The 13,137-nt window shown below is 33.2% G+C and overlaps 2 long non-coding RNA genes across 4 annotated transcripts; one reads left to right on the forward strand and one right to left on the reverse strand.

The window, feature by feature from the left end:
• Nucleotides 1–1,338: 1,338 nt before the first annotated feature.
• On the forward strand, nt 1,339–7,257 carry LOC148629669 (uncharacterized). Of its 3 annotated transcripts, XR_015917098.1 has the most exons (3): nt 1,339–1,689; nt 6,089–6,168; nt 7,101–7,257. It is a non-coding gene; the product is annotated as an uncharacterized LOC148629669 (long non-coding RNA). The 3 variants fall into 3 exon arrangements; XR_015917096.1 differs by having other exon boundaries at nt 2,169–7,257; XR_015917097.1 differs by having other exon boundaries at nt 6,089–7,257.
• Nucleotides 7,258–10,901: 3,644 nt separating this feature from the next.
• LOC148629670 (uncharacterized) lies at nt 10,902–12,544 on the reverse strand. The gene is made up of 2 exons (XR_015919364.1): nt 12,402–12,544; nt 10,902–11,114 (listed from the first exon to the last, which is right to left on the reverse strand). It is a non-coding gene; the product is annotated as an uncharacterized LOC148629670 (long non-coding RNA).
• Nucleotides 12,545–13,137: the final 593 nt, after the last annotated feature.

Here is a 13,137-nt window from a genome sequence, read left to right on the forward strand (position 1 = left end):
TTTGTGAAAAGTAAATGAGTTAATTAATTGAATACAAAATAAATACATTTCAATAAAAAAGCTCATTTTTATTTACACCATGCATCACCATGGAAACCATAACTAAAGCTGTATTCTAACTTCACTGGCTCTACGTTTAAGTTGCACATAAATAAAGCGTCCTGTGGTTATTTGTATACAAACCATCAAACGTTTAGTGTCACTAACAGCTGTACATTGTTTATGGTCAAGTTGTAATTACTTACAGGAATTTATGTCTCTAATAACCTATAAGGAAGTAGATATCTTCCTTTTCGAGTCTAGACTTCAGATTAGTACGATCGGAACCATATAGGTTTAATAACCTACAACATAAATTCTGTATTCTGTTGACTTGCAGAAACAGAAATTCGATCAACACTTATGACATTAATCATTATTGGTATGGGCATTGGTTGATAAAATATAAGAATATAATATTAATTTGAAGTTTTCAGCTATTGTGTGGTTGGTGCTATTGCTGTAGAGTAAAATCTGGTTGGTATGGTGGTATTGTTGTCTGTAGTCAAACTGGTCATATACGTTTCCAGTAGATTTTGAAATTAATGAAATTAAACTTGCACCTTAAATCTAATATGATTATGCCTCCCTGGAGTATGTTATGGATATGTGCTAGATGTTCTGTTCTCTTTTCAAAGATGAAATTCTATATGTCGACGTTTTGTATGAAACAAAAACAAAATGCTTACTTACGGTAGTGCTTCAGCATAATTAACGGTCGTTTTCAATTAAAGTTTTTTTTATAAATCAGTAAAATTAGTCGTACGTTGTGACGTCACAATACTTAACTCTATTATGACATCATAACTTACGACTAATTTTACATTTACGATTTTTTGTGAAAAGGACCGCAGGGTCTTATTTGCATTTAAATGATAGTCTACAACTTTACACGGAATCACATGTAAGTTGTATGGTGTTGGAGTAGGAAGAATATCATGATGTTTGTCTCCTGAAAGACGAGATCAGGTAAAAAAGCTCAAAAGTTCGAATCCCAATATGTCATTTCATGTAAACCTTTCGTGTATAATTGCCGAGACTATGTTAAGAGACAATACAGGTATATCATAGATCAATGATATTGTTGTTAGAAACAACATATATTGATGTACAATTTATAGCTATATTTAGGTTTAGAAATAAAAACAAACACAGACACGTGGTGAAAAGTAGTCCCGGTTATACTTAACAACAATAGGTTTTAAATGTACTTTTGAAATGCTTGGCATGACTTACATATTTGGGTCATTTTCAATATGGCGTGCTTCCCATTAGCATTCCTCTTTTATCGTCTGCATTTTTTTGTTGTTTTGTTGTTGACTACTCACGCGGATTGATTGTATTCATACAATCATGTGATTGTAAAATAAGCGCCAAAATGCGTTGTTATGCTCTTTTCGTCATTGAAGAAGGTTAATTGTTTTTTTTAAATTATGTAAACATATCTAAAACATCTCACATTACATGTTATTCTTTGTGTTTAACGAAGCAAAAATTTCAACGTGACATAATGTACTATTTTAATCAATTGTTTTAAAAAAGTTATTTTAGAAATATTAAAAATCCTTCCGTGTTATGGTTGTATTACTACATGTATTTCAACCGGAAATCAAATTCCCTTTGCAGCTTGAGGTTATTGTTATTTATCAGGTATATCTTTCAGTATTTACTAGTTTTTATTTATTTATTTAAATATTTATTTATTTATTATTTTTTTTATTATTTTTTTTTTTTTTTTTTTTGTTTGGTTGTTTTTTTTTAATTAAATACGTTCCATTTTATTTTTTTTATTTCATTAAACACGCTGAGCTTAATTTTAAACCTACACAAGACTTCCAGTACCCCTTGTACCTTTGTCGCCTCAAATCTTTCACATTTATTCAATAGTTACTTTCGTGAGCAACATATTCCGTGGATTGTACGGTCATATTATTAAAGCTTTTCAGTGCTTACATAAACGTATGGATCTAGTAATCAGTTGATCTCCGAAAACCAGTTCACATTTTAAAATGACATTCATTCTTTTCTAAACTTAATACGTCAATAAGAGAATTTTGAAATACATAGAATAATTACGCTTTATATTTATGACCATTCTCAAGTCGCGTGTTTTATTTTTACAATTATAGTACTGCAGTTTCTGGTATGTAAACAATAAGTTGGAAATGTGTTGTAGAAACTCACATAATGGCTTAATCGAAAAGACGTACTAGTGTATACCATGTCGGCAATGAAAGAAGATAAGACAAATTCCAACAGTTTAGATTTTCATATAACCTTCAACGTAAAAAAATGTTGACATCACTATTTAAAATGTTGATCTTCTGTCGTCAAAAAGTAACAAAGAACAATTTTGGGATTATTTGCAGTTCAGTGACTGATTAAAAAAACTATGTATTTATTCGTATGCATCAATTTATTTTAATTTTTGGGTTGCTTGTGATTTCTTTCAGTCCTATATCTTTTGGTTCTAGCTTTACCTTCTTAAATTTATATGTTGTTCATAGGTTCCTTAACCACTGTGTCCTTAACTTTACATTAGAATGAAATTAAATTCACTTGCACTGGTATGCAAGGACAAGGAAACGCAAAATCCATGCAGTTATAATCAGTCCAGATTACTTTAGCAGTGACTAATAGTATTATTATGGAGGATAAAAATGAGTAGTTTAACACAGAATCATTGATACGTATCTTAATTACAATTGTCGGGTTAAATAGCTGATGTGAGATAAAGATGGTAGAAGTCTTAGTTTCATTGTCTATAATATTGACGTACTTGTGTTTAACAAGAAGACAAGTCGTAAAACTAACCGAATTTCTGGAATAGATTGTCCTTCAGACAAAATCCAATCGACGAAGCGATGTGTTTTAGTTGTAGGATTTTAATGTCAGAGACATAATTATGCTGTCTGAAAATCTCCTTTACTTCGGCGGCGCGACGTTAAATGTATTAAGGTGGCTGGCCGTTTACCAGCGGTCACAAGTTTGAACTCTTTCATCAAAGTGCATTCAATAGATTGGTTCCCTTACATTTTCCTTTAAATGCCATCTAGATATAAAAAATATGCGTCGACTAGACATGTCGATGTTTGCACTAAACGAGAATTAAGACAAATAATATTTAAATCATTTATATTGATGTGTTCATTTCATTAAAGCTCAGCACTCACCTACAGTTGTGTTCATGTTGGCTAATTATCAATGCTTAACGACAATATGCTACCGGTTACAGTACAATGTGTTTGCTTTTTAACATGCATTTGCAGCAGGATCACACCATGAAGATCATACGATTTGTTAGATTAAAATTAGTTTTATGTGAACTAAGATGATACATGTATCTACGCGATGTCTTTTTTCGTACTGCTGTTACAGCACATACAATGATAATGTTCAGAGAATACAGTTTGCCTTCCCTTGTTCCAGCCCATACAATGATGATATTAAGGGGGATACATTTGGCCTTTCCTTGGCAATCAACTTGTAGTCAAATGATCATTCGCGAATCTATAATTTCAAAAGTATGATAGAAAGTTTAAAACTTAGAAAGTTCATCAGGTGATTTTCATTTAATCAAGGGAAAACCATTTCTGTAAAATCTTCAATATATGTTCTCTGTTTCACGTCCCGTACTATTTGAAACTCCATTTTTTTCCAAATTCTTGTTTGATCTTAATTTCCTTTTAGGTTACAGACCACCAATTCAACCAATGAGCATTTGGAACGTAGGCAAAAATAGTCCTACGCAGAAATTACCCCTGTTCCTCATAGTGCTGTGAAAAAAGTTCTCATCTCATTTAAAAAATTTAAACAGTTTCTGAAAGGAAAAACATTTCTGTACATTTTATAGGTGCATTTTGCTTCTTGTGATGTGAAGCCTAATCTCCATAATGATTTCTAAATATACCCCTATCTTGTGAAAACACTGGGATTTCCCATGCTATTTATAGACACTTCACTTCCGGTGACCAGTACTGCACTGCAAGTCTGCTAACCCCACATGCCATTCTGAGGATTGTGAGCTGATATATGTAGAATCATGCTGATATATAGTCCTCTGCAGGTTAAAGTTAAGGTAAAGTCCAGAGAAGCCATTGAATATTGTGAAATTAGCATAGAAGCCTATGGGAAGTAGAATTAGTGGTTTTTAGCCTTTAATCCGGAAGCCCGTAAAATTGTAATCGTTTTAACTATATATCATTAACTACTAAATTGTAGATGCAAAATTCAATGCATGATATAGCAAAACTAGCTTAAACGTTCATTTAGAGGACAGTCTTTAAATCAACAAGATGAAGAAAATCCGGAATAATCAATATAGGCTAAGTGATTCAAATACATGTATTTAATAATGAAATGATTTTGAAGCAACAGCACTGTGAAGGATACAGGGGTGCAGGGGGTTGGTACCCTCCTTTTTATTGGAAAATTTGTCATTTTCATTTGTAAAATTGACAAAAAAAATGGTAAATAATGTCCTAGCACCCCCTTTTTTCTAAGTTACTCCGGCTCGCACCCCTCCTTTTTAAAGTGTCTGGATAGGCCCTGCAGCACTTTCCGATCTTGTCGTCTACACAGGCAAATATTTTTCACATCAAATTCGTGTTAATCGAGCTTCACATGATATTAACGTGATTTCAACGTGAAATTCACTTATTATAACACGAATTGCATGTGAACAATTCACGTGAATTTTACGTGAAGGCTCGATTCACTCGAATTTCACGTGAACTATGTCACAAAGTTTATTTGCTCAAGTCGGGTGAAAATCATGTGAAATAATTTTGCCTGTGTAGTGAAAAGTGGGATTATTGAATATAAGATCTAGATTGCAAAAATAAGTAAACAAGATACCCAAAAAAATACATTGTTTTAACAACATATATACCGTGTCATTAATCGACTTTTGTAAAGTTTTAAGACTAAAATGTTAATCGATCGTATCAAAACGAAGAACAGTTTGAGAAGATAATGGTAGCTGTCTGATAAAGATTAATATCTTAAATTTAAGCTCTGTTTTAAATGTTACCTCTGTCATCTACTGACAGGAAAATCTGTCGAATTTTGGGGGATAATCGCTGATGACTTGAATAATGAATTAGGTGTCAACGTTTTAGATTAAAAAGGAAGTAAGTTTCTATTATAATTTCTATTATAAACCATTCTAATTGATATTTTTTTTTAAATCAACACAATGGCAACCTTATCGAAAGTCAACTGAGACCAAACCAATTTAATTCTTTGATTGACGTCAACTTGTTTGGTATGAAGTGGGGGTATGAGGCAAACACACAAAAAACAAAGAACGAAACAAAAAAAAATAAGCGCAAAAAAAAGCTCTAATTATAGGGACTAAAAAACAGTCCTTGGACAATGTTGGAATGGCCCAAGTTCACTGCTCATTGATTTCCAGTTATTACTGGAATCAGATGTTCCTTTTCATGAATTTCTAATATACAAAAAGATATTTATGACCATTAAGGACTGTTTCGAGTCCCGCGAGAGGAACGACAAGAATTTGCTTCACAAATTTGAGAGTTCTAACATCGTTGGAAATTGTTCAGACTTCTATAAGTTTACATGATCTTCCCTGTATCAATTTGATCCGATGGAACAGTGTAGCGAATAGAGTCGTCACATTCTGAGACTATGTATAATTGATTTGTTGTGACATGTATCGTTAATTTGATTCTCTATCCTACATAATAACACCTAGATGAACTGTCCCGTACTACCATACATCGTGTACTAAGTTACATCCCTAGATCAATCCTACGAGGTGGAATGACCCGGCCAGCGAAAGCTATATTTTATATAGTCTGGCTGGCCGAGTGGTCTAGGGCACTGGACTTTGTGCAGGCGGTATTGCCATAGTTGTCGCAGCGGTACGAGTTCGAGTCCCGCTGAGAGAACCACCAACAATTTGCTTCGCAAATTTGACAGTTCTAACATCGTTGGGAATTTTTCAGACCCTTCTATATATATATGTGTGTGTGTGTGTGTGTGTGTTTTGGCATAAAATAACCTTTTGATTTTATACTTCCAGTTTATTGATTACATTTTTGGATGGTTTGATATGCTACTGATGAGAGGTGACTCCAGTTTTATATGGTATGAAAATTCAAGGTAACATTGATCCAAACTTTAGTATTTTGTATTTTGAATGTCATCTTAGAATCTAAACCTGTAAATCGTAGACCATTTATAATATTAAACTTATTTTTAATGGCGTTTGAGTTGTAATTATAAATGATTTTTTTCTGAGTAAACATGTAAAAACAAAACGAGAAATTCTGTTCAAGGGACATGCTTATAGCATACCAATCGAAAATGAACTTCCCTTGTTTATCTAGTTTTACTGTAACAAGGGTTTTATTCATTTTGATGCTTCAGTGATAAATGAAACAAGTACAATCTTTAAAAAAAAATGGCCAACGCAGTAATTTTTTTTCCTTTTTAGTTAAAATTTTCTACATTTCATTCAAGAAAAAAACACATGGCACGCAATTTCAACTTTCGATACAGTTTATTTCGAACGCCACTAAGTTATCCGTGTTTGGCCAACCGGGAAACAGAATAGTGATCAGGTGACTTGCGTTTCCATAGAAAAAAAACGTCTTCAAGGTCAAACTGTAAAAAACCGAAACTATACCGACTGCGTCCGAAAACGAGAAGATTTGAATGCTGCACCATGATTTTCATCAGCTGATGTGGGTAAGAACGACGCGAAGTCAATTTTAAAACTAAATCTGTATCAAAAGCTCGGATAATCATCATTTTTGTGTCAGTTAAAGGGCAAAATATGGCGCAAAAAAAAAAACGAAATTCCGGATTTTGACCGCACATTTAGGAATTTTTCTGTTTGTTTTCTCAGAAAATCGTATAATTTCAATACGTGCGCTGATGTCAAACACAGAAATAACTTGTGTTGGCCTGCTATATGTGAACATTGAATTATCTCTCTTTTTGCGTATTATTGTTTAAATAATCGTTCAAGTACAACTGCCTTGTTGAAAGATGTGATCATCATATTTTCTGTATTATTATATTTTGTTTAGCTTTTAAAGATGTAAACGGCACAATGCATTTGTAATTACGAAAGCTAGCAATGACTCTACAAAGAACTTTTAGTATAACAGACAACCTTGGGATGAAAATATAAATGACATTACCTGCTATTGTAATTATAAATCAATAAAGATTTTTTCATAACAATCTATAATATGACTATAAAAATATGATACATAGACAAAATAAGTTTCATTACACGTTTAATGATTAGTGTATCATTACACCAGATCTCATGGTCATGGTAGATAACTGCCAGTATGAGAAAACTTGTAATTTGGTCTTTTGTCGGAGCCTACGAAAGCCTTCAAATTGTGTGCTATCCATTGCACAACTAACTAGATTCCTTATCATGAGGACCTGGTAAGATACAAACGTCGACTGATCAAAAAATATTCTCGTCGTGTAAATTCATATTTCTACCATGTACCATGTTTGCTTTTGGAAGGCATGTCAATTGAACTAGTGACTATATTTGTAATCCTGACTTGATGTCAATTAGTATGACAGGAATATACCATGTACCACGATGGTAATCTATGATTTTCAACAAAATAATTAATGCATTATATTTATAAAGGATCTAAAAGTAAAAGTTCTAGTACCTCCACGCCACACACACAAAAAAGACAAAACCAACGCCAAATCATAACCCTTAAGGTTAAACTTAAGTTAAATCCGAGAACGATTTTGTAAGTCATTAAAACAATAATTAGATTTTAGTGTACCTTATCGTATGTTAAATCAGAGGAAACTCTTGATACTGAGTAAGATTGACGATGCAAATAAAGTAGCGAACATTGCTCCTACCCCAAGGGACTCTCAAAATTCTAAATTTGTTCCGGAATTTCAACTTCAGCCTTGCATTCCTAATCAATGGAGTTCATGACCAAAAAGGGTTCATCTGAGGACATAGAACTAGTGCCAATGGCGTCTGTTGAGAAAGACGTTGATGATGATCAAATGTAATGATTTCTTTGTCAGCCGTAAATACGATAATTTCTTGATCCAATTGAGCAAAATTATCAGAAACTGTTTGATAGGAAGTAATTGGTTTATAAAGTAGCACTACAGAGGATAAGGACAAACAAAGGTCTTCAGAGAAAAAAATACGCATAACATCAACAACTACACGATAGCTAGGATTAATTTATGCTGGTAATATCAACCATAACATGACAGATCTGCAAACTGTTCATTTCATTTGAGTTCACGTCTTTCGACGCCTATTTTTTTTCTTTTATTTCAGATGTGTTTGTTTTAGATAGATTTTTATCATTGGGATGCCAACTACATATTATTGTATTTTTAGTATATTTTTTTTCTTTCAAAACTGCATTTTTAAACGTCAATACGTGAACTTACTATAAGGGGAAAACATGAAACTTTAAGGTAAACTCAATGCAACCTAAATTACAGATGTTGAAAAGACAAGCCAAGCCGGTCACGTGTTAACTAAGTAAAATTTATCAAGAAATAGAACTAATATCTTTTTATATCCCAAGAAAGCCATTCTAACCTAGGTTTATGGGCGGAAAATGAACAGTTAGGAATCTAACGGTACGTAGAAGTAAATTAGATTAGGAGGATCTTAAGGCAAAATAGAAAGTGTTAAATTACTTTTCCATGTAAGAAATAGCATTATTTGCAGAATGTTCCATAAGAGATCCCTTAGGTATAAATGATGAACCTGAAGACTGTTAAGAGCATACGTTTTGACAATATAAGGCTAATGACACTGAGAGCAAGTGGTCTGGATAGAGTATTAACCGTTCGAAATGTCTTTTAGTTTTATTGAATGTAGATATAATGAAAAGAGAAATGGTGTAGATGTCAAAGAGACAACAGCTCCATCGGAATGAAAATGTCAGCCCAAGGCCACCAATTCGTCCTCAATGAACGACGAGGAAAATCTCATACCACTGGGCAGGGTGTAGCTGGCCTCAAAACATCATTATACACAGGTACAGCAAAAGAGTTCCCCATATATACTCAAGTGACGTAAATAAACTACAGGTGAAAACAAAACAACACAGAGGCCTCAAATTCCTGTCTTGGGATATGCCCAAAAATTCGGCGGGGTTAAGTATTTTGGTATGATCACAAATCTGGCCACTGTTAAAAAAAATATTACATAATTACATAATTTTACACTCCTAAAATCAGTTACTGTACAATGGAAACAAAGGAAATGAATATAAATTACATAAATTTTCAAAATAAAGATTACTAGCAGTAGCGACATGACCAGTTTAAACCTACAAACAGTTTGTTGCAATCGTATGTAAAATCGATCTTAATATTCTTCCCATGCGGGCTTGAGAATCACGGTACATGACAGGTCATACAATAAGGACATTAACCCACGTCATACCAAAAGCTGCCTTTTAAATAGTGTTTTAATATCTATGTAAAGATCATATGAGCGAAAAGATATTAGTACCAAAAATGCTAACCTTCACGATTTGACAACAATATCATAACTACATCCCATACGAATGAACATATTGAATGGTCTAGTTAATTTATTAGGTGAGTATCAAGCTTTCCGTGCTTTGTGTAGAATATTACCGTAAAACAAAGGGAAAGATATAACCGCACGTATTAATCCTTTACAAGTACATCTGTTTTTAAGAGTGAGTTCCTTGTATCGGTTGAAAAAATCTGTGAATGTTTTTATGAGCTTGAGATATCGAAAACGTTGATGTTGTAATATCTCGGTTATATAAATATTCCTTCCGTTATTCCGACGCAGTCGGTATACTTTCGCTTTTTATCCTTTGATCTTGGAGACGCTCTTCCAAGGAAACGCAAGTCACCTGATCGCAATTCTGTATCCCGATTGGTCAAATACTGATTAGTTAGTGGCGTACGAAAAAAACTGTATCGAAAATTGAAATTACGTGCAATGTGTTATTTCCTGAATGAAATATAGAAAATTATAAGTAAAAAGAATAGAATTTACTGCGTCGGTTGTATGGTTTTGAAGAAAGTACTTGTTTTTAACACCGGTCACCATGTTCGTTAATTTACGGTCACAAGTTTTATTTTTGCGACAAAACCCTAGTATCTTCACACTTCACTGGTTATGAAATGTTATATGGTAATATGTGAGGATACGAGGTTTTGAATGGAGTACGTGTAAAACTTTACGGGATATGAGATCTATGTAACAACCACAGGGCGTGAGAGCTCTAATATTAGTGAACGCACATCATACATTTTTTTACTTTGTTAAAATGTTTCAAATTTATCTGTAATGCATGATTTTGTTATCAAAACTAAACAGTTGCAACCGTCGTTGCAAGAATGCAAAACCGTCAAACCCGACGCTAAATCAAGATTCCGTGTTTTGCAAATTGAGAGCATTTGTGAGAAATTAAAGAACCCTGCAGACTGAAATGATGACAAAAGGAGTGCCCAATATGAATTTGATGGTCACGATAGACCGTTTTGATGCGAAAAAGCTAAAAGTGAGACAAAATTCGTTGTGTTTTCATTTGATTTTCATGAATGATTAAGAAATAAACAAACGCTTTTAGCCTGATCTTTGTGGCACCGAATCCTTGTATTGTTACATGTAGATTAACGAAATTGTCTTTCATATTAGAACAACTTACTTAGGCTAACCACTTATTTTCTCAGGAAATGACCGTTGATTTACTAACACCGGCGTTAGAAAATCCGTAAATCCAGCGGTGGACGCGTAAAATCTTTGTTAGGGGTTAGATACGGCGGATATTTAAATACTTTTTATACAATGATAGGAACTCACAAACGTAAGAAATTCCTAGCTGTGGAACATCGTAAATATGACAGAAACAAATAACAGATCAACACAATTTTTAAAAGTTGTAAATCAATAATCCCAGCTACAGACAAAAGGATTCGATAGGTACTGTAGGCATCGTCAAACCACTCAGTCACTGATCATAGATGATAGGTCTGGCTAAATCCGGTATGATCGAAACGGTCATCTTAAAAATGAATAACATAACAAACGCCTGAAAATAGGGAGTTGTCTTATTTAGAGCGTATTTATAAGATAGAAAATACGTTTGTTTGCGTTAAATGATGATGCATGCGACATGTGACGTCATATTTCAAGGGTGTTCTTTAATCAATCTGAATATACCTACTGCTGAGCCTAAAATCCTTGTGTAACTGTACTTTTCCACTAAAGTGCAGAAAATGTGAGAGTAAATTAGTGGGAATTGTAAGGTCACAATAACATTATAAACACGAGCAACACCTTGTGTATCATTATTAAATATTGTAGTGAATTCCACGGATCTACTGATGTAGAAGAAATAAGCAGTAGATAACGTTAACCTTTTTTCTAGTCCAACCACGTGTCGTATATAAGAAAAAAAACTTATTTTCAATATACATCAATGTAACGAATACTATATTCTTTATTTCTTTACACAATATAATTATGGACATATGTAAAAACTTGGGATTCAAAGTTGACAGCTTTTACGCTAGGATCCAACGTACTGGTGAAATATTTTTATTGCTATTCCTTGCAAGCTACAATACTTATTAGACCGTATATTATAATTTTTTTTTTGGTCATACCAAGTATACACTATTCCAAAAAAATCTTGTTCTTTAGAAAACATTGATTGAAATAACTCTTTCTATGAATCAGAGTTGTTTTACCACAAATTTTAGAATTATGTCTGTTTTTTGTATCTTAACTTTCTCGTGGAAAGCTGTCTTAAAGGACCTTGCAACAAATCTGATTAATAACGACAGTGTGTATCCTATAAATTCTGAAAGAGTCGGATAAAATGTGTTTACCGATCTTAAACTTCTTATAAGTGTTGCGATATGGAGTCGTTCTTGATGAAGTTTTAATAATCATTTTTTGGGAAGATATTTGTTCAACTTTTTAAGACCTCTGCTTATGTATAGATGAAATTTAGTTGAAGGAAAATGATCTTGATGTTTTCTATAGTTGCTATTAGAATATTTAAACCACACATTTTGCATTGAAGTGATTGTAATACAAGAAAAAAACGAGGCTTCTTACGTAGCTCACAGACTGGATACGTTTCACTAATTTGATCTTTCTATTCAATTTCGATTTGTTCATTTTGTGATATTAGTATGCATTATTTTTCATTACTTTAATGGCGGATACATTAATTTAGAGTATGGGCGAGTGAAACTAAGCTTTTTTCGATTTTACATTGATCAGTTTTTTATAGCCTACATATGACATTGATGCTCTGTAGGCTGTTGAACTTATATAATAACTAAAAGAAAAGGTAAAACATACATACTGTACAATATAGAAACAAGTTTGGTAACGTTCCCACAACCTTGACTGCAAATGTCAGTACTCCCTATAAAGCAGCGGTCGTGCATTCTAATATTCAATTACTGTAATTTCTGCTTCAGTTGATAGTTATACTTTTATGAATGGAAGAATAGATATATCAAACATTTATTGAAAAATTACAGTCTTCATTGGCTTAAGTCCATAGTAAGTGAAAAATTTAAACGATTCAATGTCTACAATCGGTAACGGCTGTCCCGTCGGGAAATATATTGGCTATAGAACCGTTGGCTGCATATTATGTAACTTTATCAACATGAAGCGGTTTAATACATTTTTATAAATTCTGATTAAACAGTTTATCAAATGGTATTCAGTGTTATTTCTTATAACGAGAATATGTATGACGTATATGTCAAAGAGGCAACAACACCACCAGGATGAAAATGTCAGCCCGAGACCACCCATTGGTCTTCAATGAACGACGAGGTATACCACAGGGTGGGTTTGCAGCTGGTCCCATAACATCATTACACACAAGTACAGCAAAAAAGTTACCCATATATACTCAAGTAACATAAAAAAAATAAAGGCGAAAATGAAACAAGATACACAGAGGTCAAAAATCCCTGATTTGGGACAGCCGCAAAAACTGCCAAAAAAACATAACAATTGACGTAGAACAGACACCCACCACAAAGGAATTATAAAAAAGGTACACACCGAAATGAACAGAACTA

Source organism: Perna viridis, chromosome 1 (assembly GCF_037379345.1).
Source record: "Perna viridis isolate PV_CMFRI_1.1 ecotype Kerala chromosome 1, ASM3737934v1, whole genome shotgun sequence".
Taxonomy (NCBI): domain Eukaryota; kingdom Metazoa; phylum Mollusca; class Bivalvia; order Mytilida; family Mytilidae; genus Perna; species Perna viridis.